The 22,565-nt window shown below is 39.3% G+C and overlaps 1 protein-coding gene across 1 annotated transcript in view; it reads left to right on the top strand.

The window, feature by feature from the left end:
• Positions 1-22,565, top strand: part of LOC109464058 (cAMP-regulated phosphoprotein 21-like) — a 94,262-nt gene that overhangs the window by 37,952 nt on the left and 33,745 nt on the right. The window contains exon 3 of the mRNA XM_019760981.1: positions 12,176-12,307. The gene's annotated coding sequence lies outside the window, so the exon portion shown is untranslated. The remainder of the gene's footprint in view (positions 1-12,175; positions 12,308-22,565) is intronic.

Genomic DNA, 22,565 nt, shown 5'->3' with positions numbered 1-22,565 from the left:
GACCTGACAGTCTGAATGTAAGACGTTAGTTGTGTAGAAGGGATAGAATCAGACTGGCTAGAACTGTTTCTTAAATAAATATTTGTCATCTTCATTGCAAGTGTTCTATCAAACTTAGAGCATGTAAGTCTATGAAATTATATATAGTATATGAAACTATACCCATTGACACTGTGTAGAAGGGAAAGATTGTATACGCTAAACAGTAATATAACCAGACATATCCCTAGCTAGGACAGCTAAGGTAAGATTTGTTACCCTTGTCACTGGTCCCGTCTTAGACAAAGTAATTAGGTACAGGAGCAGGGGAGAGTGTTTTCCCCCACTTGGGACGTAATCTAATATGCTGGTGGCCACTGGAGAACTGTTCTTTAATATCAGAAGGTTTATATTGGATTCTGGGCCTTCAGTCATGTTATCCTGGGCTCCTAATTCGTCACGCTAACGACGCATGTAAAACTTGTGGAATCTAATTATGGCCCTTCCCCACAAGAGTGCTACTCTCCAAGCAGAGGTTTGGGTTTTGGGTTATGTTGGGCGTGTTTTGGGGCTTTTTTATCAGGGTTTCTCTTTTGCACTGGAATTTATGTTGATAGATTTCTTCCTGTTGTGAAGAAAAAAATCTACTAGAATGTAATTCCAATCTCCCATTTCCCACCTGTGCGTTGTGTGTCTGTCAGTGTGCAAGAATGGATGGAAAATTAAAAAGAAATTGTAGAATTTTAAAAATATTTTTATTAGGATATATGGTGATAGATTTCTTCCTGCCGTGAAAGAAAAAGAAAACAAAATGTGATCCGGGAAAATGCAATTCCGATTTTCCATTTCATGACCAGTTAAGAAACCCATTGGTGTGCACAAAGCAATGGAATATTATTAAGAGACAAACTGTGGATTTAGAAAAAAAAATTTAGTTGATTTTTAGTTGATAGATTTCTTCCTGTCATGAAAAAAGTGTGATCCGTCTGAATGTAATTCCAATCTCCCATTTCCCACCCATGTGTTGTGTGTCTGTTAGGTTGGAAAATTAAAAAGAAATTGTAGAATTTTTAATATTTCTATTAGGATTTTGGTGATGGATTTTTTCCTGTCGTGAAAGAAAAAGAAAAAAAAGTGTGATCCATTGGAATGTAATTCCATTTTCCCATTTCATGACCAGTTAAGACACCCATTGGTGTGCACAAAGCAATGGAATATTATTAAGAGACAAACTGTGGATTAAAAAAATTTTTGAGTTGATTTTTAGTTGATGGATTTCTTCCTGTCGTGAAAAAAAGTGTGATCCTTTGGAATGTAATTCCAATCTTCCATTTCCCACCCATGTGTTGTGTGTCTGTCAGGTTGGAAAATTAAAAAGAAATTGTAGAATTTTTAATATTTCTATTAGGATTTTGGTGATGGATTTTTTCCTGTCGTGAAAGAAAAAGAAAAAAAAGTGTGATCCATTGGAATGTAATTCCAATCTCCAATTTCTTACTGCACTGGAACTGGTGTGCACAAATAGATGAAAAATTAATAAGAAATTTTTTATTCTTATTAGGATATACTAGTTGATGGATTTCTTCCTGTCGTGAAAGAAAAAAAAAGTGTGATCCTGGAAAATGTAATTCCGATTTTCCATTTCATGACCAGTTAAGAAACCCATTGGTATCTACAAAGCAATGCAATATTTATATTAAGATACAAACTGTGGATTTAAAAAAATTTTTTAGTTGATTTTTAGTTGATAGATTTCTTCCTGTCATGAAAAAAAAGTGTGATCCTAGGAAATGTAATTCCAATCTCCCATTTCATGACCAGTTATTTATTAATAAGAAACCCATTATTAAGAGACAAACTGTGGATTTAGAAAATTTTTTATTGTGATTTTTAGTTGATGGATTTCTTCCTGTTGTGAAAAAAAAAAGTGTGATCCTAGGGAATGTAATTCCAATCTCCCATTTCATGACCAGTTATTTATTAATAAGAAACCCATTATTAAGAGACAAACTGTGGATTTAAAAAAAAATTTTTATTGTGATTTTTAGTTGATGGATTTCTTCCTGTCATGAAAAAAAAAGTGTGATCCGTTGGAATGTAATTCCAATCTCCCATTTCCCATTGCACTGGAACCAGTCAGTGTCAGGGATGGAAAATTAAAATAATTTTGATTTTTTTTTATTAGGATTTAGGTGATGGATTTCTTCCTGGTCGTGAAAGAAAAAGAAACAAAAGTGTGATCTGAGGGAAATTCAATGTAATTCCAATCTCCCATTTCATGACCAGTCAAGAAACCCATTGATGAAATATTATTAACCTAAAGAGACAAACTGTGGATTTAAAAAAAATTTAAATTGTGATTTTTAGTTGATGGATTTCTTCCTGTCATGAAAAAAAAAGTGTGATCCGTTGGAATGTAATTCCAATCTCCCATTTCCCACCCGTGTGTTGTGTGTCTGTTAGGTTGGAAAATTAAAAAGAAATTGTAGAATTTTTCTATTAGGATTTTGGTGATGGATTTTTTCCTGTCGTGAAAGAAAAAGAAAAAAAAGTGTGATCTGGGGGAATGTATTATCTCCCATTTCATGACCAGTTAAGAAACCCATTGGTGTGCACGGAGCAATGGAATGTAAGAAATTGTGGATTTGAATTAAAATTTTTTTTATATTTTGATGGATTTCTTCCTGTCGTGAAAGAAAAAAAAGTGTGATCTGTTGGAATGTAATTCCAATCTCCCATTTCTTATTGCACTGGAACCAGTCAGTGTGCACAAATACTGAAATAGATGGAAAATTAAAAAGAAATTTTGTAATTTTTATTGGGATTTGGATGATGGATTTCTTCCTGTCGTGAAAGAAAAAAAAAGTGTGATCCGTTGGAATGTAATTCCAATCTCCCATGTCCCACCCGTGCGTTGTGTGTCGCCGACTGCTGCCCACACAGAAATCAATACACTATGATGTAATGCCTCCGACAAAATTGCCTCCTCGCTTCCCGACAGGGGCTCATGTTACACCCCTTCTCTCAGCTTAGTCTGCCCCATCTAGAGAAGCACGGACACTCCTTATTCTCACCACCACCTTCTGCAATTTCTGCTGTGTTGTAAGAGTAAGTTTTCCTAATGTTTTCTTCTCTCTCTATCTATAGAAGACAGGGTTGTGTTATTGAATGCACTTTTGTCTTTAGGAAAGGGGTTCATCAGTTTGGGTTAATCTGGAAACTTGGCGGGTTGTACTGTTTACGTACATGACGGCATTGGGTAGGTTTAAATGATGTGGGCTGCCTGCAGAGATGATGTCATCATGGCTGGAATTTGTGTATTGATTAAGCCGAGTTGGCAGCTCGCAAACTAGGGTCAGGGCTGGAAATACTGGGGGCATGTGCACCGTAGTATACAGCATTGTATTATACAGCATTGTATCATACAGCATTGTAGTATACAGCACTGTAGTATACAGCATATTCTTACAGGGCTGGAAATACTGGGTGCATGTGCACCATAGTGCACCCAATCCTGCTATTTCCTGTTGTAGATTGAATGGTGTTTGTACATATTTGTATGTAGTGTGTTACTGGGTGCAGGTTAATAGTTCAGTACAGTACAGATATAGGTAAAGACAGTTTACATGTAGGTACAGGTACTGGTAGAGATACTTTAGAAAAGATATGGAGATCTCTGACACATTTTGTCAGGATGGCGGGTATATGTGACCTGCCCTTGGTGCTGAATGCCTTCCCTTTACATTATGACAATAGTATCCAGGGTTGGAAATACTGGGTGCATGTGCACTGTAGTACACCCAAATTTGGAACTGTGCACCCAATTTTTAACTATCGGGGCACCAGTGCACCCAAATATTTTCTTAGGTTTAACATATGTAAAGAGGTTAAATTAAATGTATAGTAGTTACATCATATTCTTAACATCTAAGTGTCAGAAAAATAATGCAATTCATTGTTATAGCACTTTTCTTAAAATGAAACATAATAATTATAGTTTTTGCTGACATACTACATGTACTTATTTCATCTTATATGGTGCACCTAAAATATTTTTTGTGCACGCAATTTTTTTCCCAAAAATGAATTTGGAGCCCTGGGGGTAAAACGCACGTCTGTCGATCACCGCTTTGTTAACCTCCGACAGCTGAATTAGCCTGTTTATTAATAATGCATGCAGGTTTGTTAACTGGTTGTTACAGAGGTACAGTTGCTAGGGACTTGGCAGTAGCTTGGGATGAGGCTTGTTTTTACTTAATAAGTGGTAGAAATTATACTTTTTTTCAGTGTTCTGCAGTATGTATTTGTGTACATATCTTGATCTAACTATTTATTTGTTGTTTTTCTATGTCATATGTCCAGGTATGTGTTAGGTGTACATGCTGTCAGCATACTTGCTGCCTAGTGCACACTTTGTATTGTCCTGTTACAATTCTGAATAAATAAGAATAAATAAATAAATTTAAAAAACTGTTATATAGGGTATTGGAATGGCCATTTGGGATGTTTTGTGGTGATAGATTGGTCGAACCGCCCGCTAACTTTCCCGTATTGATCAGGCCCTGTGAACCGGATTGCTCGGATGACACCGCCGCCATTCAGCCCCGCATGACGTCATGAAGAACCAATGAGAGCAGGCCGTCATTGCGTCATCCCGTACGCAAACCATTTAACATTTTTTCATTCATCCCCGCCTGAAGGCTGGGTGGCCCCCGGGTGGATCATCAAGGACACTCAGTTATTCTAGCCTTGGTTAACGCTAATCTTGATCTTTTAGATGCAAATCAAAACAGGAAGGTTTTGAAATGTTGAATACATCTGTGGCTAAAGTTGTTAGAAAAGGTGGTGGTTATTTTGATTAATTAATACCTGGTGTAGATGGGCCCCCATAGGGTTTCCGCCCATTCTTTGTGACTGCGTTGATTTATGTTTCCTGTTGGCTGGAGAATGCATAAGTCACCTTGGACCTACATACACACCCTTGCTGCTTCAGGGCGTTGTGTGTGGGTAGTTTGGATTCCGTTGGTCAGGTTTTCTTGAATTGAGGAGTTGTAGGAATTATTATTAGAATAAATTAGCATGATTTTGGTACACCTTATAGTGAAAATTATAGTGCATAATTATAGTGAAGTATAGAACATTTAATTTATTTCAAAGGGTTCTTACTTGATCTGATCTTTTAAAGAGATGACTGATTTTGGGTTTCACATTGATTTTTCAGGTATATCAGTGCAAGAGATACAGCCTTAAAAATGCATTCCTACTGTCATTGTTAAGGTTTGAAATACCCCTAAAGTGGTAGGGGATTTTAGACAACTTGCAGTTTTGCATAAAGACAAACTTTAGGCTTGATATCTTACAGCTCACAATATTAGCTACCAGTAGTATATTTTTGTACCTGTGTACTACAATATCGTTAAAGCTCTCGTAAATTATAGTGAGGGCAGAAAGACTGTCATGATTGTTTATTTTCAGAAGCTTTTCCCAAGTTGCTGGACCAGTTAAAATTTCTGTCAACTTTCAGACTGGTACAGTAATAAAACAACTTATATTTATACTTTTTTTATTAGAATAATTATGATCCCAGCTTGTCTAGAGTAATGAGACTTAGAAGCTAGGAACCTGACTTGCCCTGTCTTAACCCGACTCTCATTTATGTTATATTCAAGTCAAGTAGTTTGGCATGTTCTGAATCGTTCAAACACTTCCACTTATCTGCACTTATGCCACTGTCGTGTCTTCTTTTAGCTCCTTTATAAGACCGTATAATCAGATTGGAGTCCATATTCTTGAGAAGGATATATTTAGAACTCTGCATTCAAGATCCTTTGGAAACTTGTCTCTTTGAAGGGAGACTCATTTGAGGTTCACCTTGGTGGATTCACCAGTGCAATAGCTCAATTGGTAGAGTGCTCGCTTTGTAACTGGGAGGCTGTGAGTTCAAACCCCGGCCGGGTCATACCAAAGACTTTAAAAATGGTACACACTCATGCACACACTCTTTCTCTGCTTAGCACTCAGCACATATGAGAAAGAGTGTGGGAAGGTCAAACACACAGCACTGCCAGCAGACTAGCCCCCTGCTGTAGTGCCTTGCACAACTGTGTGTCGCCCAAGGGCTACAGAAATGGACATGGGCACCACCCTACGCTCTGAATAAGGGCACGGGAGACCTTCTTCTTCTTCTTGGTGGAAACCTTGCTCCTCTTCTTCTGCCAGGTCTTGATCATGTCTAAGGTGAAGCTTTGTGTCGAGCTGGTTATATTTAGCAGTCGAGAGCCTTTTAGGCAACTCGTTTTGAAATTGGTGAGTGCCGTTGTAGGTACGAGAATAGAACAGTTCATTTGTTGGGGATCTGTAGACTTAATCTGGTTGCCCTTGTAGCAACTTAAAGGAGATTCTATATTTGGACACAGGTTAGACTTGAACTTGTTAAGCTCTGCAGGGCTTGAAATACTTTTATTTTGTATGGTGCAGGTAACATTGAAAAGTACCAGCACCAGATAAGTTTTACCTGCCCTGCTCAGAATTTGGGATTAGTATAGAACTGATCATACTAAAAATACTGTGATTTGTTTCAGTTTTTGTTTAATTGCCACAATCATGATAGTGATCATTCTGGCATACTCATTTTCACCTGAGTGAGGTGAGGAAAATTGTGTAAAGTGTCTGTCCCAAGGGCACAAGGTGGTGACATGGCAGGATTTGAACCCAGGACCTCTTGGTTCTGAGCCAAATGCTCTGTCCTTACGCCACACAATCCCACCAATTTTGTTTGGTGCAACAAAATCATTGATGTCTTGAATAGCATCTTTAAGATTCTAGCAGTAATTTTTCTTGAAAGTTTCCAAGCATGATTGTTGTCCAGACGTGTTCACCGGTGTGACGGCTGGTTGGTGATTCATGTGAAACTGTGACGTCCGCTTCGTTAAAGTCATTAATTATGTTGGCATCCAGTCAGATATGATGTTTGGTGTGACAAAATCATTGATTTGTTGAGCAGTATTCTTTCTGGGCAGTTTGCAAGCCTGTTGTTCACAGGGGTACAGTAACTGTTGGTTTATGTAAATCTGTTATCTTCACTTTGTCAAAGTCATTGATGTCTATGGCATTCAGAAGCAAAACTGTTTTTGTTTTAACACAACAAAATCATTGATTCCAAAATATAATTTTATAAGGTTGGTAGAGTATAGGATATAGGGGTTTTCTTTTACACAACTATTCCTATACTGCTTACGTTTCAGACACCTTTATCAGACTCAGAGCTTCTGACTGGAGTTCTGCTTCTTGCCGCTAAATTCCTAAAATCATTGATGTCTTGAATATCACTTTCAAGAATCTATCTTTAACTTTTTTGGGTGTTTGCAAGCACGATCCCCACCCAGATACGTTGAGAAAATTGTGTGTGCAGGTTGGTAATGATTCATGTGTATTGGGCATGTCAGAGTCATTGATCGTAGCACCAGCATCCATTCACAGTCTGCCTGAGTCAGCCCATTCAGTGTGGGGCTGGGTTTTACACACTTTAGAGTGGAGGTACATGTACATTGGGTCTTAAAATTGGCAAACCTACTAAGTGACAACGGAAAGCCAGTGCAATGAAAAATTTTACTTGCATGAGAAATAAATTTGATGAAGTTAATATATCAAACTGCAAACAATTAAGAAACAAGTGCACAATAGGTCCAGGTAGACATCAGAAGTCCTGCCTTCATGTAACATCCGTGTCCATAATATCACCAGGGTCCATAATATCGCCACCTTGAGAAATAGTGTGCTTTAAGATATTTTTTCTGCAACACTTTTGGTATGCACTCCTGCACACCTGAAATGTACATACCTAGGGTATGTTGCAGTAAAAATATCTTTAAGCACACTATTTCTCAAAGCGGCGATTTTATGGACCCTGGTGATATTATGGACACGAATGTTACCTATAGCTTGTACTTACTGTACATAAATACTAGTGTGTTACTGTACACAACAAACAAATTACAAACTTAAGTGTCAGAAAACTTTAAGGTAAATATTTTCCAGCCTTGGACATAAAAGTTTGCTACAGCTCTGGGTCATACCTAGCTTGTACTTATGGTACAGTAATACAGGTGTGTTACACAACAAACAAATTACTAAGTGTCAGAAAACTTAAACTTAAACGTTAAGTTAAAGGTTAATATTTTCCAGCCTTGGACATGAAAGTTTGCTACATCTCTGGGTGGGTGTGCCCAACAGGCAGTCCATATGTCGTGCATTGATTGGTTTGGCCCCAGAGATCAGGGAATATGTTTGTGGTACAGGGGAACGTGACCTTGAGGGTTTGTGGAGAGAATATTCCAGGTTGAACCAGGGTCCCAGAGGAGCTGGCTGGCAGGGGAGTGGGCAGCACGGCTTTAGAGGGCATCCTTCATCCTGCTACCTCAATACCTAGCCTCCGTAGCAGGCTTATATATAGAACTGGGGTTTGGTGGTCTTCGGCTGTTTTCTGATTAGCCCAGTTCTAACGGGGGTAATTCAACCAGGCCGGCTATGTTGTCTATATGCAATCAGAAAATAGCACATATAAAAGACCATGAAGACCCCTAAAACCCCCAGTTTTTGGCATGCTTTGGAGGCTACTCAATCCCATTCTCTGGTCTTTGGCTCCTATATTGTATTACTCACGTTCTTAAAAAACTGGCTCAAAGTGATCTTCTTTTTTTTTTGCAATCCATAAAAATCATCATAGAAATTAGTTTTTTAGAATCTTTATTCAAATTCCAATTTTGTGCACCTAATTTTTTAGGTTGAGTGCACCAGTGCACCTATTCCCAAAAATGAATTTCGAGCCCTGACACAGGTTCAAAAACATAAGAATGTAGCCAAATAGGGAAAATAATCAGCCTGGGACGTTTAGCCAGCCTCTACCAGGCTTCAAAAGTGTCTGGAAAGAGTAGAAATTGGACAAACAGAGAGACAACATGCACCTATTCCCAAAAATATATTTGGAGCCCTGACATGGTTCCACACCGGTTGGTTGTTTGACGGCCGTCTCGTGTAGCGGAAGTGCTAAAGTATTTTCAATTTCCCCCCGCCAGCGCGTCGCATGCGCATTCCCCCCGCCTGGGTCACGTTCAAGGACGGAGAGCTAACAGGATGTTCAGTTACCTCAGTAAGGATAACGCAGTCTTATCGCCTGAACGGTTATGGGCCTGGGGAAATCATTGCTGTGTTTCTCAGACTTGAAATTTGGGAAATTTCGAAAATTCGAAAAATGTTGTGTTTCTTAGATCAGGGAATAGAAAATTTGGGTTGGTAGGTAGGGATTCTGTCTTCTTGGGAAGTACAAATAATTGTTTCTTTGATCAAATTGCAACGATCTCAGGATGTTCGGTTACCTCCGCGAGGATAACGCAGTCTTATCACCTGAACGGTTACTGGCCTGGGGAAGGCAATGCTGTGTTTCTCAGATTTGAAATTTGGGAAATTTAAAAAATTCGAAAAATGTTGTGTTTCTTGGATCAGGGGATAGAAAATTTGGGTACAAAATTGTTGGATCTCAGGATGTTTGGTTACCTCCGCGAGGATAACTTGTCTTATTGCTTGAACGGTTACGGGCCTGGGAAAGGCAATGTTGTGTTTCTCAGATTTGAAATTTTGGAAAATTCAGAAAATAAGCCTAGGGAAGGTAGGGATTATGTCTTCTGAGGAGTTATTGTGTCTTTGTTCAAATTGCAACAACAGCAATATTTTTGATGTTTTGGGTCTAATTGTTAATGGTTTTGTTTATCTGGACAGGGTAGGTTGATAGCACATGGGTGGGGAAGGTTGAAAGGCAGAATGACAGGTTAAAAGGTCAAACACAGGAAATGGGGTCAACCTGAAAATCACAATTAAACAAACATCCAAATTCTTCCTGGATGTCTGAAATTTCTGATTTTCTGTTTTTTTTATTTTTATTTTGGTCAAAGTCATCCAACAAAGAAGTACAGTGTTTACTACACAATGTCATTCAGACATCAACAGTTCAAAGGGTTAATATTTTAACTGAGAAGTTATTAAGTTTTCATCAATTAGATGTCACATCAAAAATCTTTTTGTCCCTTGCCAGCATGCGATCCCTTCAGAAACCTAGAGTTTGCATGTATTTGATAGGGTTGGTAGGGTAACAAGAAACACAAATTTCATTACCTCTGCCTATACATGCTGTAGATACAGTACCCTATAGCTAGGCCTGTAGTCATTGGCATTCCACTTGGACCCTATCAATGAATGGGTTGTGTTGGCAGCGTCCCAAGAAATTATGATGGCATAGTATACAAGCAGTAATGACTGGCATTATTACATGCCAGCTTCGGTAAAATGACTTTCAAGTAAATGGCAGGGTTTATGGCGGAATGAATGTTTTTATATCAATATTTTATACTTATGTTAATTCCAGGGGTGGTCTTGCTACATGGGTGTTACAGGGATTGAACAATGGGATACTGTTTTTGTTTTGAATTTCTTGAATTTCTTAACAGCATTTTATATTTATAGATTGCCTTACACAAAATCCTCGTTTACCTTAAAAACATTGAAAAATTCCTTTCATATGCTGTTTTATAGCCCAACCAGGTGTATAATTATGGGTACCAGACTTTGGTTGGGATGGTAAAACACAGTGGAAGGAGAGGGATGAGCTCCGTGCTCCAATACTGTGCCCTTGAATACTAGGGTGGATTCTGTATCTGTATCAGTATAGCTGGTATTATATTAACCGCCCTATGGCGTAACACACCAGCTTCGCAGGCACGCAGCGTGGCGGCAGCTGGCTATATTACACCGATCGACTTGTTACACCTAACCCTTAAACATCTAACTCTAGACATTGTTTAAAACTATCTAATGATAATGCCCCTACTGTACTTGGTGACAGCGAGTTCCACTCTGCGATAGTTCTAAGCAACTAGGCTTAATAACCCACTGGCCCTACCACCCCAAAAGGCTATGGGACCTCTCACCTACTTTCACATATTTTCCACTTCTTTTATATCCATACGCTGGACGGTATCCAGAAATAAAATGCCACGGCAAAAAGCGACTAGCCGCCTGTGACATTGAGTGTCCTTGTGACACGTCTGAATGTCAAGTTCACGTATGGAACCCTGCCCTGAGCTGAAACAGGACCCGACGCCGTCCTCTGTTTTATACCCACATGCCTGATGCCATTCCAGTAAACATCTTTTGATAAAGCCCATTTTGATGAAGTAGATTAATGTAAGACCCTTCCCCAGCACTGGCCACTACTAAAATACACGTAGGGCTGGAAATATTGGATAGTAAATTTTGCATTTTTTTTTCAACCAAAATTGGAGCTGTGCGTCTTATTTTTTACTCAGGGTGTCCAACATACTTACAAACATAAGGTACAATTTGTACACGTGTACTAATATTATTGCTCGCTAGTATACAGTGTGCTATTGATATTCAATCATTACAGAAAATAACTAAAACTTTGTTGTTACACAGTGTTGCTTAGTACAATTCTGAACTTTAAAGCTACAGTAATCTCATATTCAAGTTCTGAAATACAAGAGGCAGTAAGGACTCTGTAAAATTGTGTTTTGCTGACATTTTACAAAATTAATTATTTCTGGACATCATGATTTTTGAGGAAAGGTGCACCAGTGCTCCTATTCCCCAAAATATATTTTGAGCCCTGAATAATACTCCCAACTGACATTTCCAGCTTGTTATGTATGGATTATCCTGATTCAGACCAGGTTCCATCAGAATATTGCTTCAGTTCAACCTTGAGGTGGGCTTAACCCATAATTGATGTTTGGTTGCTGTTTTTTCTCAGTCGGCTAACCATTTCACAAGGTTGCCAGTGTACTGTAAATGCCTTTATTTTCATGTTAACTTAATTTCAAAGTCAGGGGTTCTTGGGTTTTTTTTAAGTTTCTGGATAAAACAGTGGTATTGGAAAATTAATGCACAATCACAGTTTCATGAATTTGCAAAGAGCAAGACATGACAAGTTTGTCCTTCATTATGTTCATTTTAATCTGTTCAATAAACATTAATTCATTTTTTCCAGGCAATCCATTTGACTGGCATCGCCTCAAGTTCATTTGCTGAAGTTTGTTATATCTGCCTGTTGAGCTTGTTGTATGTTCTGTTGAAATCTGTTAAAGTTTAACCCAATAATTGATGTTTGTTCTCTGTTTCCCTGCAGGCTGCCCATTTGACAACCCTGCCAGTAACGGCGTGAACACCTCGCTGAAGTTGGTTGTGTCTGTCTGCTGAGTTGGTGTTGGTTCTGCCCACCTGTCACAGCCAAACATTCGCCTGGTTCTTTCCACACACAGTAAGTTGTTTTATCTGTGTTGTTAGAAGTTTTTATTATAAAAGTAAGTTTACTCACACACACACTCACTATCCAGGATTAGATTATACTGCTGCTGTTGTCCCTGCCACAGGGGTCGGCAGCAGTCGGCTAGCAGTACTGGTCTTCACACTGCACCTCCAGGCAGCCCTATCCAGTGGGTTAACACCAGCAAGGCCACGCTCTCTAATGTCTCTCTTCACACACTCTGTCCAGGTCTTTTTCGGTCTTCCTCGACCTCTGCTGCTAGGCAGCTGCAGTTTAAACTACAGTAATTCCTATCACAATTGAAAATTGCAGACACAGAGCCAGACATCTTTGCGTATTTAAGAGGCCATCTACATCAGGGCATTAAAACCATAAGGACTTGGGTTGCCACAGACTTTCTACAACCTAGGCCAATAGGATCCACTACTCACCGAGAGGTGTCATCTGCATAATGTAAATGTCACAGAAGTGGTGTATGGCTCATTTCTGGACAGACTGGAGTTGTACAGTCGAAAATTTGGTAAGTCCATTTTTTTTGTGTTGGAAATTACAGCCTATACTTGCTTCATAGTATCTTGAAAGTTCATAGATAGTGTGTTGGTAGAAATCATTATGAAGCAAGTTTAAACTGTAATATCCATCACAATAAATTGGACTCACCCAAATTTTCGACTGTAATTTACTCCAGTCTTTGTCAAGGAATGAGCAATCCACCGCTTCCGTGACGTCCAATTTATTGTGTTGGATATTACAGTTTAAACTTGCTTCATAATGCTTCATAGTATGTTGTTTTGTATGGCACCGTGCCACACACACACACTCCAAGCAAAATTAATGCAGTGGTCCCTCCCATGGGCTTTCATAAGAAATGTGCTTCCTGTAGGTACTGCTGATAATATCAACATAACCTCCTGTACTCTCAGTTCTCTCGGCTGGCCCGCATTGCTTTGTTCCCTGGAACCCTCCAGAAGCGCGTTGTTTCAATATTTGTGCAACGTTGTCAGAAAAACACAGAAGGGAAAAGCTCCGCGGGCGATGTGAGAAGGTAAGCCACAGATGGGGACTTTGTGACTGTTGTTATGTTATTTTCCAAAGCCTGGAGGGGAAAACATTCGTCATGTTACTGTTTATGCCTGTATTATGGATGGTTGTGGGAAGGTTTCGGTACAGGGTATTCATCTGCGGTGGGTGTTTTAGCGCGTATGCGTTTTTCTTGCCTGTAACATATCATTCTGTCTGTTTTAACGCAATCTGGCTAGGTGTCTGGATTTGTGAGGCAACAACAATGTAATTTCTTGGTTCTAGAATGTTTCTATGTACTAAATGTTTAGCAAAAGGATATGATGAAAACAGAGGGCTGTTAGGAAAACTGGCAACTGACTCTTTACTTTCCACTGGATGAAAACAAGATCGGCTACACCCATTTCATTTTTACGATTTTGGATCAAAAATGCTGTATGGGACCCAGGGAAATGATTTGGTATAGCCCCAGTACTATAGGTATGATGAATGTGGCTTGGATGTAAGAGTCATGTATTGGTTATCAGCCCATGTTATCTGTAGGGCCATCCAGTCTGTAAATACAGAACACCAATATTTCAGCACCAAGGCCATCAACAACAGTCATTCCGGAAGGCCTCAGGGACAAAGTTGGCCGCTGGACTCCCGAAAACTTATTATTTTTCTTTACGTAATCTTTCGCTTGTGGCTATGTTGGATGTTATTGTCTCTCTGGAAGGTCTTTCATTTGAAGTGTAAGGGACTTCAACCCCATGGGATAGCCTAACAAATGCTGTCATTTTCCACAAACTATGTTCTTTGACAGTTCAGTCTATGTAAGAAGTTGTAAATTGTGCAAACGAAGGTGCTCAAGGCATGTTAAAGTGCGTCATCGTTCCGTCATCAGCACTTGGACCCTCAGTAGAAGTGCAAATTATTGCTACTTGAAACGTCTGGCAGTTTCCAAAATCTATCCAGTTGCTTCAGTAACTGTTTTCTTGCGTAGCTTTCCTTTACGCCATTTTCATCAGGATTGCCACAAAAGCTTGAAAAACTTCCCTCGGCAGTTGTGAAAAGTAGTGGATGCTACTTGAAATGTCTGACAGTTTTCAGAATATATCCGGTTGCTTCAGTAACTGTTTTCTTGCGCATATCTACACCATTTTCGTCAGGATTGCCACATAAGGCTTGAAAAACTTCCCTAAGTACTAAGTGCAAAGTAACTTGGATGCCACTTGAAACATCTGACAGTTTTCAAATATATCGTATATCCAGTTGCTGTTCAGTAACTGTTTTCTTGTGTAGATTTACACCTCTGCAGTGCTGAAGAAGAGACATTAGGGATCAACCCTGGCACCATGGCTTAGCTTCCTACAGCCGCCTCTGAGCCCATACTTCAGGCACTGTTACTCCGCCATGTTCTACTGTTAAAGGTTAATACACAGGGCAGGGCCATAAGATTAAAGAGGCTTACTAAGTATTTTTTATATATGATCCCTACAGTATTATTCATATGGAAACAGATTATCAGATATATATTATATAGATATGTTTTCCAGTAAATAGTGTTAACTTGTTTCAAATTTCAGACATTGCATTTGGAGCACCCTACCCTATGATAGCTAATAGCAATTTTCTAGACCCTCCTTGGCCATACTGTTAATAAAACAATAAAAATCAGCTTTTATGGTAGATGTAAAATGATGAGATACATGTTTGTTAGGAAGTATGACCAGTCCTGGTTTGTTATTTAAATTGCACAATTTTCCTCAACCTAGATGACAGCCTGTCATGGTCTTTCAAAAAAATTGAATCATTTTCTTAAAATTTCCTTAAAACCAGGTCCCAAAATTCTTGGAACATTAGTCATTACAAGTCACTTAAAATTCTCAAACTCAAATCAGAGATAGCAGTCCGTAAAGGTTTACGGACAACCCGTCCCTTTGAAAAGAATAAATAAAATTCTCACTAGATGTCAGTCTGTCAGGGTTTTTTGCACAATTTTCTTAAAATTTGGCTAAAGCCAGGTCTGTTAGGGTCTACTTGTGCCTCAGAAAACCATTGCACCATTTTCTTTGAGCAAAATACTTGAAACAAGCTCAACATTTTACTCAATGTGCCTCCCAGAAAAATGCACAATTTTTTTTTCATCACAAGCAAGTCTCAAATTCTCACTAGATGACAGTCTGTCAGGGTCTTTTGCACAATTTTCTTTAAATTTGGTTAAACCCTTCCCCTGCCTGTAAAATGACAAGTCTGCCAGGGTCTGTTGCACAATTTTCTTAAAATTTCATCACAAGCAAGTCTCAAAATTCTCACTAGATGACAGTCTGTCAGGGTCTTTTGCACCATTTTCTTTAAAAGTTTGGTTAAACCCTGCCCCTACCTGCATGTAGGTGCCTTAGATAATAGTCTGGAACATGTTTCTTGTGCCTCCAGGAAAAATAAACAATTTTCTTAAAATTTCATCACAAGCAAGTCTCAAATTCTCACTAGATTTTGCACCATTTTCTTAAAATTTGGTTAAACCCTGCCCCTACCTGTAAAATGACAGTCTATCAGCATCTTTTGCACCATTTTCTTTAAAAATTTGGTTAAACCCTGCCCCTCCCCGTAGGCGTCCAGTCCCTAACCTTTGTGTGGATGAGCGCGGCTCAGTGACCAGCCCGCCACTACTTCCTGTGCGGGGGATAACATGCGTTATCTCCTCTCACAACCTGCCAACAGACACGGCGGGGGATTCCATCCCTCCATTACTGCCTCCGTGCAACCATTCATCACGTCCTACTTATAAATAAAGTCTGTGTAGCCGGGAGACTTTCTCAGTGTCCAGGAGGGAAGACAGCTGGATAGAGAGGTTCTCCTGAGAGATAAACTACTTTGTACTGCTGAGTTATAGTTCTAGGAGCACGTCGGCAGAACGTACTGCACCTGTGTGACACCCGTAATGTATTATACATAGCACTTCTGAATCAGTAGAACGTCTCATATAAGGTTGTATTCGCGCACATAAGGTTAACATCTCGTCTGTAGTTTCCAAATGTTATGTCAGAAAAAAATATCATCTGCAACAAGCAAAATTCTAATGCAACGTTGACCAAAATTCCACCGAAAAGCGTGAAAATGTAGGGTTCTGCGCAGGCGCAGTACATTCTGCCGACGTCCTAGTTCTAGGTGAGGCACTGTTACCCATAAGGTACAGTAACTGTAGAAATGTTTCTGAGAAGTCGGGTTTAAAAGCTGGGGGCGGAAAAATGTGGCAACTCATCTAGTAGAAAGTCATACTGACATATACTGTGTGCTTTGTATCGATGACAAAGCTATATCCATACACTGTTTCTTAGTCTGTAGTTGTCATGGTCAATTAAAGACTTTAAAGTTTGTGGACAAGGAAACTGAATGTAATGTGAAGAAGCAAATGATTTTTCTAAACACGTGTCTGTAAAAAATATTTCTGGAGGCACAAACATTTGCATCATATACACATATAGACACATGCAGTCTGGTAGATTATTTCAAAAGTGTTTTTTTTTACCACTGTTAAAAGAAAGTTTGAGGAAGTAGTTGATTTTTTTCACTTTTTTGAGCATGTAGTAGAGGTGTGCAAGCAGGTAAATGAAGTTCAAAATCATATCTTTTTTTATGGTTTTCAAAAAATGAGGAATGAAGTACTTCATCTATCCTTTCTTACTGTACTTAATATATATGATATATATAACTCATGAAGTGGCCATATATATATATAGATGGTTCTGAGAGTCACTTTATCATCAAGTGCAGAGAACTACTCAATGATGTTCAAGTAGACATTACATTTTGTACGTCATCTGGATGAAATGAGAGACACATGGACTTAAAAATGAGAAGGACTGGTGTTTTAGTTTTAACCCTTTTGCCGGTGCTCCATTTTGTTGTAACAGTTTTGTTTTTAGGATTAACTTTGCCAACTGATGAGGATTTCTTTATGCATTTATTTTCATACAGAACATAAGCTATACAGTTTTAACACCCAACATTTCTTTCATATATCTGCTGTTATCTTTGAATTTTTTCATACAATCATGTGACGTATATTCTGTTGGTGTCCAGCAAAAGTTTAGATACAGTTATAGACATCTCTAATCTTTGTATGGTATCAAAAAAAGGTTTAATGGGGATATAGTTGCCCTAAGTGTATAGAACTTGATAAGGAAGCCAAGTCAAAGTCATTGTTACAACAAGAGAAAACTTTCTCTAGCAAGACTCTTTATGATCTATACACATACACATTTTTGGCAAACCATAGGAGAGTATATTGTATTTGGAACTTTATCAAAGTTTATGTGTGTATGTGATATTGAATAAGAAATCTAGATGGGATGGCAGTAACTTGATATGTTCCCTCCTACCTCCCACCTACACCATTTCTTAGCTTAGCCAGATACACATAACAGCACATTTGCAGTTATGTAAGTACTAGGGTGGTGTTCCCAAGAGGAGTGGGGGTGGTATAGGCTAGTGCAACATGATACATGTAAGTCTGTCCTATGTTAAGTTAATGCTGGAGATGCTTTTTCCTGCACACCTGCACTGGTGTAGGAAACTTTTAAAAGGCCTGCACCAGACAAAGTTTACAGGTACTGCTTCAGATCTTTTCTTTGCTTTTTAAGTGTCATGGGTAGACATCAGCAATACCTGCAAAGCTCTAACCTTAATCCTATTTGGTAATCAAAATATTTCAAGAATTGCCATAATGCTAGAAATTATAAACTTCTCCCATTCTACGTAAGTCTTTTGTAAGGAAAATAAACTCAAGTTTCTAAATGTTTAGTCATGTCCAGCCAGGATAACCATAAATTTTATTGTTACACAATCATTACTATTTTTTTGTATAGCAGTAGAATTGCCACAAGTTGTGCCCTGTACAATTGTTAAATAAAATAAAGTTGATCATTCTGTATCCCCAGAGGGGGTGTGGGTGGGTCCAGCCTACTGTCGGACATGATTTTCCACTTCCCAGTGTTATCTTGCTAATATCTGCACTCTATGTCTATCAACAATCAGACCTCCACACCATTAGGCCAAGGAAAAAATGTTGTGTTTCCTGTTCCTGGATGGACCCAAGAAAAAATGCCTAGGAGAAGACATGTTGTGTTTCCTGTTTCCTGACCAACCCTAGAAAAAACTGCCTAGAAAAAGACAAGTTGGGTTTTCTTGTTCCTGGATAGACCCTAGAAAAAAATGCCCACTGTGCCTTTTTTTGTGTGGACACCTGCAAGGCACATAAATTTTTCAAGCTAACATTTTCTAGCTCCATGATCTGACAGCTCAGTGATGAAATGTTGTACAATCAGTTTGCCAACATTGACATTGAAACTATAAGTGTCCTCATGCATGTTAAACTGTATTATATAAGTTTGATCACTGGAGATCGCCTAAGTCTAGAAAAAAGGAAGAAAAAAATAAACTTTAGATAATTCCTACCTACAGACAATTTTTTTCAAGCCTGAAACAGGAAACACAACATTTTTTCCTAGGCCTCAGTACCTACAGTAGAGTTGATTCTGTTGATGGCAGGTAGGCGGACAGAAAAATGTCCCTGTATCATTTCAGTTCCCAAGGGTTGGAGGAAAATCAGCAGCTCTACAGGAATTTTCAATGGAATACAATATCTTCTCTACCCTCCACCCACACTCAGGTCTATCTAGTTTATACTTGGGAGTGATACTGGATTATGTGTGGGTGGGATGCTACATATACAGCGTACTAGTAGCTGTCTTTTTCTGTGTAACGCTTGTCAAACAAGATTGTTGGTGGGGGCGGGAGAAGCAAGGCTTGTCAAAGGAAGTTTTAATAGGGTGAAGACACTGGAAATAGAAATCGTTTTACCTGCATTGTTATTGCATTTTGATTTCTTTGTCTTGATGGAGACACTTAGTCTGGGCTCCGAGAAAAGACGTGAGCATCAACTTTGTTGGAAAGGTCAGTTGTGGGTGGGTGCAGTGCCAGAGGGAGTCACAAGGGGGAGCTTTACCGAGGGCAGCTAAGTGATCCCTGCTCCGTGGGAGTGGCTGGGCTCAAGTCAAATGGCAGTGGTGGGATGGAAGGCGTTGGTGTTACTGTTAGACACACTCAGACTTAAGTGTTGAGACTAGGACAGTATATGGCAGTCTGGAGTCTTCTCTGCTGTTTCTTCTTGGAAGGAGGAGTGAGTAGATTTGTACATGTTTACCTAAAAATTCTGTTAACCGCTGACAAAAAGTAGGGGATACTGTAACAGTTGGTGTTACTGTTAGACACACTCAGACATAAGCGTTGATATTAGGATAGGACACTATACGGCAGTCTGTGGGGTCTTCTGTGCTGTTTCTTCTTGGAGAGAATTCGAAGGAGGAGTGAGTAGATATGTACCTGTTCAACTACAGATTCTGTAAGCCACTAGTAACTATTCAGCGTGCGAACTTGCACACTTGCAATCAGTACCGGGGGGGAGGGTACTTTTAGTCCGGGAGGGGTACTTTTATTAGATTTTGGAGATATATCCAGTGGTACTTAAATTCCAGGGGGTAATTTTATTCGGGACCAGATAGTACTAGTTATATTGTTAATTAAAGGCTGTTACTATACGGGATATTGCTTTGTATTGCATTGTATTGAATGTATGTAGCCAACAGACGAAATCAGCGAATTGAAGGTTGTGCAACTTAAAATTCTCCTGTGCAACCTATTTTCTGACCCAGGTTGCACACCGGGCAACCTACCTCAAAAAAGTATTTCGTACACTGCTAGTACTTGAAACATCTCTCACCATTTTCAGAATCTATCTAGTTGCTTGAGTAACTGTTTTCTTGCGTGTGTCATTATCTGGATGTCTAGCCTTCATTGACATATTTAGAAGTGCGTTAAGGGATTTCTTACTAGTCTTAAGTCATTTCTAGGAATGTTCAGTGCAGTTCTGTGGATTATGTGAGGCTAAATACTCCAGAGTATGCATGCAGTATGTGTGCTTGTACATATGTTAGTATGGCGATCTCTAGTAAGTGTTTTCTTCAAAACCTATGACGCAAACATGTTTGCTGTAACAATTTTGCAAAGAAGCTTCATTCCAAGTTGTCAGACAATTGTAAAATCGGTATTTCGCTTTTTAAGATGTGAATAGTTAGGGTTTTCTACAGTTTTTCAAAGAAGCCATTCCAAGTTGTTAGACAATTGTAAAATTGGGGTTTCACTTTTTTACCATTTTCGCATGCGCGAAAATGGTAACTCAGACGAGATTGAGATTGGATGGATGGATGGATCAACGGTACCACCCTTCAACGGCCATGCAGACATGCTAAGTCACCGCATGTCGCTAGATGTCGTTGTTGCGACGGCCATGCAGACATGCTGAGTTGCCGCATGTCGCTAGATGTCGTTGTTGCGAGTGCACTTTTTACCATTTATGCCTTGGACGTTTGTATACTTTCCATTATGGTTGCTAATTTCAAAATCATAGTTCTATTAATGTTGCATAACAAAGCTGCTGACAAAACAAACTTAATTTGTCTTGAACAATAACTTGATTTTATTATTTGCCAAAAATGTTGATAAAGACATGTCTATAATCACAGTAATCAAGGATTTTAATAAACTGCATAAATTATGTCATGAGCATTAGCAGTGTGGATTAGTCTAGATGTTCAGATTTCCATTAGCCGGCAGTCCAGAGGGTCACATGTCCGACCAATCAAGGCGCTGCAGGCAAAGCTTATTAAAAGCCTCCTTTTCAGGCGTTCCCGGATCGGTGTTTTTGTGTGTGTGTGTGGTTGGGGGGGGGTGGTAATTTTCTGACCAAACGTAGATCGCACGCAATAGAAGCTCCGGCCTACATAGCTGTCCGTGGAACTATTGATATTACCTGGGTGCCTAACTTTCACCAACATGTCTTTTGTATTTTAGGAAATTAATTAATTAATGAGTGAGTGTTTAATTAACTTAAATAGGTATTGCATTGTTTGGCAAGGTATTTTCCATTGACAATTTTTAATGGATCAGGTTGATCAGATGATATAATGTAAACAATTATATATGATTAGTAAAAGATGACTTTTGAAGTTCTCTTCGAGTATTATTTTAGGGTTGAATCAGGGTCAACGCGACGAAAAAAATCATGATCCGGTGATCGACATCATCGCCCCCCGCACACTTCATGTATTCAGTGTTCTAAATACCCGTCTTCAGTCTGCAATTTGCAGATAGATTTTCAAGATTTCAGGATAAAATTACACAATCTGCAATTTGAAGAATGGAAAAACTATGGTCCTCACAACTTCATATTCCCTTTGTTTGACCGCCCGGCGCCCAATCCCGCTGCGATTCAAGCCGCGGCGGCTTCCCGAGCCATGCAAATAAACCTAGTCCTGACGCCACAGCCTCCGATTTCCACCGAGCCAGCCCCGAGCGCCATGCCGACAGCGAGGGATGTGGCTCAGATTTCCGACGATTTCCTTATTTAGATCATTCGGAAGACTTCGGGTAGCAAACAAAATGGCCGCCATGCACATGATTTATACTAGTAGCTTCGCTACTCAACCGAAATGAGGAAGTTTAACCTCATTTGCAGACTTTAGCGGCCATGGAGTTGATTTGGGGAAGTGCTGAGACGCGATTTCGCTACGGCATATGGGATTTTGCCGCGGAGGGAGTTACGTACGCCGGCAAAAACTTGCTTCAGCGATCGGCTCCAGAAAATTTATCTTTATGCTGCCGCTCAAGTCTTCTAAGGTGGTTTAACGAAGTTTATATAAATAATAAAGCCACTAGATCGATCTCCGTTTTCTTGCGATGGTATGAAAATTCAAGTACAGTATATTTTCAAAACGTTTGATATTTCTTTGTTCGTTGCCACATGTTGTTTATTTATCTTATTGTCATGTACAGTTACCAGCGTGAGTCTGAGTCGAGCCATTGTTCTTATGTGGCCGTTAGCACATGTTGTTTAAACAGACAGCAACATTGAAGAAATGAACCGAGTTAACAGACATCGGCACGTTCCTTGAAGTCAGGTTTCCCGCCGTATTTAAATAAGAAATGTGTGGGCCCGCGGCGTTTTGAAAAGACGCGACGCGCTTTGGAAAGACCCCGCGCCGTGGCTCATTCAAATTCGCTACATTTTTTGCTAAGTTTAATGTCTTCACCCACGATTTTTGACCGTCAATGTTGACGGTAAGGACTTAAATTTTTACCGTCCGACGGGAAAAAATACCGTCAATTGACGGTAAAACGGGCGCTGGCT

This window comes from Branchiostoma belcheri, unplaced genomic scaffold (genome assembly GCF_001625305.1).
Source record: "Branchiostoma belcheri isolate BF01 breed outbred unplaced genomic scaffold, Haploidv18h27 scaffold131, whole genome shotgun sequence".
In the NCBI taxonomy this organism is placed as follows: domain Eukaryota; kingdom Metazoa; phylum Chordata; class Leptocardii; order Amphioxiformes; family Branchiostomatidae; genus Branchiostoma; species Branchiostoma belcheri.
Note: the sequence above shows the minus strand (reverse complement) of the source record. Positions and strands in the feature narration are given on the sequence as shown.